Here is an 8,080-nt window from a genome sequence, read left to right on the forward strand (position 1 = left end):
GTGAAAAGAGAAAATAAATAAATAGTATAATTTGTACAAGAACTTACCTCCTCAGCAACGGCGCCAAAAACTTGACACGACTAAAAGATTGATGTCTTCTCCCAAGTGCAGGAGTGTCGAAGTAATAAATAACCTGGTAAGACTGGGGTCGAACTACAAGGAGGTTAATTGTATAAATTATAGATAACAATAATACATTAACAACAACAATAGTAACAATAACAATAAAAATAACAATAACAATAACAATAACAATAACAATAACAATAATAATAATAACAATAAAGAAGTTGATGAAAAGTTTGAGATGAAAGATTAACATAAGGATTAAACAATGATAATAATAAATGTCATAGTTAGAAGATTCACTAATGGTATATCAAACAAGTATAGTATAAACTCTTATTATTCAATTGGAAACCATATACAAAGAAGGTTTCAATCAGATTATAAATTATTAACATGATTACATTAGTTATCTTATTCGATTAATAATAATACTTATAAATCTTGTTAGGCGTTCATGATTATAACTTATATTAACAACAAATCAAGTTCCCTTTATAACTTAGATGTCGATTATACCATACAATATGGGCTATAAGAGTGCTAAGTATTTGTTATACCAAGTGTTATACAACATAAATCTAGATTAACCATTTAACAAGTAAATTATTAAAAGTGAAACAAGATAAAAAAAGCAAAACATGTTAGTATCAAACATTAAGATCTATGTTAAGTTTATACTATACTTATTCTTACACTATTAGTGTAACCTTTTCATCTTGACATAATAAACTTAATTAGACATAATGAAAGAAAAAAATAAATAAACAAAATAAGAGCATAAATAAGATAAAAGTTAACTAAGTAAAGGAAAGGAAATAAAGGCATAAACTTGATATTAATGAAAGCAAAACTTAAGCATTACAAAAATACAAAGAGAGAAAGTAAGAGCATGATCTTGATATGGAAACTAAAATATCTAAATGCATGACAAATGCCTCTTTTTATAGGCCAAAATTAGGAACTATTGATTTGATGACTAATTAATGAGTGGGTGGCCAACTCTTGACTTAATGACAATCTTTATCTTCTCTTATCTGCCCAAAACATCATTGATAATGTCAGAATTAAAATCACTTGAAACATGAAAATTGTAAGAAATTGTCTCAGCTTTCTAGAAAAAAAAAATAGAGGTCATTTGGACTTCTATAACTCTAGATATGGGCCAAACACTGAACAATGTTTAGGCTATATGATAGATTCAAACTTTTTTGTTGTTGCTACAATTTGGATTTGAAAATTACCTTTCTAAATATTGGGCTCTATATGAAAGATATAGGCCTATGTCTTACCTTTTCATCCATATAAAGTAGACCTAAATTCAAGATCTATAGCTCTAGATATGACCCAATTATCGAACAGTATTCCTGTTTGGATTGCACCAATATCTCTTTTCTAAGTTTTGTCATTTTTTTATCCTTTTAATTTTAGTTCTTAAACTCATCAATCAATCCTTTTATTTATGTAATAGGCCTACATTTAAAATGAATATTTTCCACAAATTAAAAGTATCTTATATTATTAGATCTGCTATTATAAAACATATTTTAGTTAAGGAATTATTGATACTTCAAATGCAAAATAATAATATAAAACCTTGATAAAAATACACTTTTAATTACTAATCACTAATCAAACACTTGATAAGTCAAAGCAATGAAATATTGTATTTATATATATATAATTTACATAAACATTGTTAAATATAATCCAGTAGGTAAATGATCATTTGAAATTATATATTTCCAGTGTTCTAGAAATATACTTAATCTTGTACTAGTTCAAAAAGATGATGGATATAGCACTGTTGTAGTAAAGATGAGGTTTAACTTATTATAACTAATTGAGGTTTTTTTTTAAAACCAAATTAGATACAAAGATTTTTTTATATATACTTTTATTTATTTTACTTGTTATTTTTATATTTTTTTTTCTAATTAAGTTTAGGATAATTATTTAATTTGATTTTTATTAGTTAGGTTGGTTTAGCTTACTATTTAAAAATAGTTTAGAACGTTATTGGTACTCAACTACAAATATTCAGAGTTTGTTTAATCTTAATTTTTATGTAGTTTAGTTGCAATTTAGAGGCTCTCTTTTCGGCATCTTTCACATAATTCTCAATATACTAATAAACAAGTAGATCATTTCCAATGTACACAAACCGAGCATCAATACACTGAGCCTAACTAGCAATCCTACCAAAACCCAAGTAGAAACTGACAGATTTGAACAGTAGATCACTTCAAATCAGCCACGCTATCCACAAAACTAAGAAAAAAACAAGCAATGGCTACTTACATCTTAAATAAAAGTCCAGAAAAGAGGAACAATCAAGGTACCTCTAGAATATGTGAGTTTGTTGCATGATTATAATCTCCTCTTAATAGTTTTAGTTGATCTGTTTTTCATATAATGCTGTCGCTGGATCCTTCTTTTATTGATGCTAATTGTTTGGGTTCCATGATAATGTTATTGCAATGTCTAGGTATCTGGTCCTAAAAATTTAGATCAGAAATTTAGTGGCGTGGAGACAAAGCTCCATCTTTTTTATTTGTTGTTTATGTTTTGTGGTTTCTTGAACTTGTTGTCCTTATTTTGATAAATATGTTAAACTTGAGTTTCTGCAGATTTGTATTTTATCCTATCTGCCAAATTTTGGTGATTTAATGTAATACTTTGCACATATATATATATATATAAGTCAACAGAAGAGACAGCACTGAATGAGCATAAGACTGATTCATCGGAAACCCAAGATTTAATCATCATAAAGACAGAGACATAACACAACGAACCATTTCCTGAAAAGGTAGCAGCACTTATTCCAGATGCAGAGTTCATTAGCCAAATAGAACTAGCTATGGGGCTGAAGCATCTAAGCACCACATGCCAAAGAGGATAGTGACGAAGCAAAACTGTACAAGAACTATTGTTGAAGACAGTAATTGACGTTGCAGAAATGGTTCAAGATAGCCGTTTGAGGAGTCAAATATAAGACAACAAGATTTTCCATCTAGCTTTTTCTCAATATTTTAGCTAGTAAAGAAGAGACTAGCAGTCTGTTTTCCAACATAGCATCCAGATATCGCAAGTCCCTCTTGCCTTGTAATGGGCCATAGAAAAGATCTTGCCTTGTAATTGGACTTCAAGAGCTCACAATCCTAGACCAATTTGGTCATGTTAATAGAAACCAAAAATCATAATTCTAATTTTGTTGGTTCATCATGCTAATTCCCATCACATGCAGGCTCAGGAATATAATTTCCACTGATCAAGCTGAACTCTAACCATTTAACATTCTCTGTTATTCATGTCATGCTAATAGCAATTTTTCGGCATGTGCAATTCATAAATTCAAATTTCCATGCGTCAGATGAAGCATATATATTTTGCTGCCAAAACGCTGAGAGCTTTCAAGTAGAAACATAACCTAATGTTTTTGCCATGCTTCTGTTATTTTATTACACAAATTTATTATTTAGATAGTGAAAACACACGTCTCATCAACATTCTTACGCACAATCACTATATTTTATTGTCACATACTGCTTGGATAATCATCTCTTCCATTAGAGGTTACCATAGTGGATATTGTAAGGATAATTATCATTAAGCTTGTTTGCTGAAGTCGCATGGCTTAGCATCCTCATCTGACAGACGTGTATACGCTCTTTTCCAAAGGCCCATGCTTTAGCTGCAGCAAAATGGGCTCCGTTCCAGTACACATACTCGCTCCTGTCGTCACATGGGCTAGGAAGAGATGTACCCGGGACAGTTCCGAAAGAACGTCGCAACAGCTCTTATTGTTATATTTGAAACCAGCAAGCAAGCCTAATTAGTTAATGGTAGCAAGGGATTTAACAACAATTCCTCTCTCTAACCATTGACCCAAAAAAAAAAAATTCTTGGCCAATTACGTTCATTTGAAAGACGTTCAGAATCAATTTCGTAAGAATTTATGTAGGTAAAAATAGCACCAGTAAGCGTGAAAGTAAAATTGTTGATAGTAATTCCAATGGTACTTTAATTGATTTAGTCTTGGATTTTCTCTTCAATGATTATGATGATTATAAGTTCAAGCATTCTTAAAATTATGAAATATTTATATAATTGTTAATTTTAAAATTTATAAAATTAGTTAAAATACATATAAACTAATTTGAATATCCATATTAATTACCAAAAAAAAATTGCTGATAGTTTAAACTCCTGTACACATGAAAATTCATCTAGATGATCAGGATGATTTTGAATGTCCTACCCGAATAAGTCCAAACACGGCTATCTATCTTGCTCCTGTATAATACAAATGCTGGCAAGGATAACAAAAATGGAATTAAAAGGGGCTTCAAGCTTGTTTCAAATCATACTTTTAGATATTGGATCGTTAATGATTATTGCTACTATTTTCACAAGAGACATTAAAGGAAACGAAAACAAGCTATAAAAGAAGATCAAGTGAGCAGCTAGAGAAGAGTGCTTTGCAGATTCAGCCCCTCTCCTTCAATAAATTAGAGAGAACAGCAACAAGATAGAAAAAAGGCGGATGTGAGAATCTAGGGATGGCTGCTTTGGAGTGGAACGAACTGGGACTATATAAAGAGGTTGACTGGGGAGTCACCAGTCATCTGTTAGCCATATGAGATTTGACAGGAAGGAAATTATGATTTTTCTTCTATTTTTTGGAGAAGCAAGAGGGAGCCTTCTACACCTACACAGTATTTACTGTGATCTTCTTTCTTAGGGAACGCATTTTCCTCAGAATTGTTGTGAAATATTGACAATAAACATAATTTCAACGCAACCTATCTTATCCACTAATTATTATTTTCTCTATAATTCTCTATTTGTATTCTTCAGCGAGTCTCCCGTATATGTGTTTCAATACTATTTATCTTAAGATTTTTATAATTTTCATTTACTCCATGAAAAGGTAGCTACGACTTCCACACATCAATAATCTTCATAAGAAATCTAATTGGTAAAACAACGTGTATTTTTTCTTATTTTATTTTCTTCCAACTTGTGTGTGTGTGTGTTTTACACCACATCTGCTAACTATGTTCATAATGTTATATAAGGCTATTATCTCTTGGAAAACAAGAGAACAAACAACATTTGAAAGTGAAATCATGAATCGGCACAAAAGAATACACATAGACACACACGTTTTTGTGTTGTTTCATGATGTCACTTTCACTTATGTGTTGTTGTTTTTTACACTGCTAAATTTGTTTATAATGCTTATAATATTATAATTAGTGTTTCATTACTATTTCAAGATATAAAAAAAAATAATAATGGATGAGACAAAACTAGATGAAAATAAATTTATGTTTGATAATAATTGACAAGATATAGTGAAAGTTTTTATATTGATGTAAGATAATATATAACAAATTACTAAAAGTCTCTTACACATAATATGAATTATTATTAAATTTGTAATATTTGAAACAGTAAATAGATATCATTATTTATATAATGAATACTATTTTTTTTAACTAACATAAACTGGTAATTGTTTTACTCATCAAAATAAACAAAACATTTATAATCATAATTCATTTCTATGAAAATATTAAAAATAATTATAATTTACTTAGTAGTTAAATTATTTTTTCCAATATATTTAATAATACATTAATTAATTAAACCAATCATATGTCAAATAAAATATCTACCCAAACAAACATTTAAAGTATACATTTTGTTTTATTATCAATAAAATTCATCTTATACTTTTTAATAAAGAAATCTTTGATTCATTAATTTTGTTCAATTCATTAGAAAACTATTTATGCTAATTCATTTAATTTTAATTATTAAAAATGATTAAATTGTACAAATAATTTATTACGTATTTCAAGAAATTTATTTTTCTATATTAATTTGATGAAATGGGAAACAAGCAAACTTTTAATACAATTATATTCTTAAAAATTAGAATATTGATATGTGTGTGTGATAAAATATTTGAAAATTAGTAAAATACAAAATTAAAATTATGAAATATTTAAAGGAACATTTGTTGAAAACAAAATTAACTTGGTTTTGTCTCCATCTTTGTTCCCTCTGTCCCTTCTTTTTAGAAGGATAGAAGATTGACTATAATTTATCCCTATAAGATAGAAAATAACCCCTTGTCTCCACAGCTAAATGTGTTAATATCACATTTGTCTCCGTCTCAATAAGCAAACAAGAGAAGATGATACATGTTAGATAAATAGATAGATTAAAAAAATATATAATAGTATTGTTAAGCAATATTTGGGATTGTACTTGTCATGAAATTACTATTTTGTACTGTAAAAGTATTGTTTAAACACTATTTAGCATTGTAGATCACGTCTGCCTTCTAATGCCAACAATTAGAAAATTATTTGTTCTTTGATTATGATATAATGGGATCCAATACTTTGCATCTAGGTCATGATTTGCAAATGGGTCATTAGATACTTGCAAAGAGTTGGAGATGGAATCTGTAATAATATCTTGCATAATCCAAAAATATTCTTCTTTGGATTTGGAGGCCATTACTTTAATGATTTTGGATAATTGTGGATTTTCAAAAAGTCATGATAGCAGATGAGGTTTGTATTGTTGTAGTTCTGAAAATAAAATGAAAAAATAAATTTGCAACAAATAAATAAAATAAAAAATAAATTTAACTAAAAAAATTCATATGAAAAAAATGAAATTGCAATTGCTAAAAATTTAAAAATTTTATAAATAAATCAACGAAAAATTAATCTCATATAAAAAAAATTCTGACAACAATATTTATACAATTATTAAGAACAAAAAACAAATATATTGAAAAAAATCATGAAAATGTTTTTTTATTTTAATGTAGTTGCAAATGAAGTTAAGGAAAAAAAAATTTTTGTAAAACATATTAATTAAAAAAATTAAGAGGATAAAAGAAGAAAGAAGAAAAAGACATACCCAAGCATGGATGAAAAAAGAAGGAGATGGGAAGAGAAGAGAAGAGAAAGAAATAGATATTGATATTTTTTACATATAGTGAAAAAAAGAAGAAGAAGAAGAATAAAAAATGAGTTTGTCTCTTGTGGAATAAGAGGATTTAAACTTTTTATTAGATGCATTAGCGACGGTTTTACCGATAGATAATTAAATATTAATATTTTTTAATTATTCCATTGGCATTTCCGTCTATAGTATTTAAATAAAAATTTAAATAAATTAAATTTTTTTAGAAAATTTCTAAATAACACCAATGACTTTTCAAACTGTCGGTAATTTTGTTTGTAAAAAACAATAATAAATAGTGCAATTGAAAAGTAAACAGTTCTGGAGCTCTCTAAAAAATACTAATGAAAAATTTTGTTAGTAATCCCCTTTATAATTAGTATGATGAATAATATTTACAATTTATCAATGAATTTACTGATAGATTTTACCTGCAAAATAAATTCCAGAGGTAATTTTGTTTGAAAATCATCATTTTTTTTACTTTGTTGTATTTCTTTTACTTTAATTTCCTTGGTCTATACCGAGGGAATATTTTCATTAGTAAAGTTTTTTGTGATTTACTAATACAAATATTCTTTTGATATTTCTATTTGTATTTATTAGTTTTCTAATAATAAAATTTATTCCTGATTTTCAATAAAACATCCAAGTGTCTAAAATATTTGTTTTGGATTATAAAGACTTAAACCAAACTTGTTGATGGTATATTAATTGAATGATTGATGGTTTTTTAGATTTTTGCAGATTTTTTGTACGATCTGGTTATTCGAATCATTTTGAAAGATAAGTTGGTCTTTTTATGTATTGTATTTGTACTTGACTAACTTGATTTCGATGAGTATATTTTCATATTGAATTTAGGATTTTTCTTATATCCTAGGCTTCTAAATGCAAAATTAGAGGGAAAATATTTTTATAATAGTCATAGTAAAACCCATTTTCTATTAGCGAAATATTTTTAATTGTTTTCTTTTAGAGATATTATTGAATAAATTTTTTCATTAAAACTAGCTTT

The sequence above is a fragment of the Populus euphratica genome, unplaced genomic scaffold, assembly GCF_000495115.2.
Source record: "Populus euphratica unplaced genomic scaffold, PopEup_1.0 scaffold541.1, whole genome shotgun sequence".
In the NCBI taxonomy this organism is placed as follows: domain Eukaryota; kingdom Viridiplantae; phylum Streptophyta; class Magnoliopsida; order Malpighiales; family Salicaceae; genus Populus; species Populus euphratica.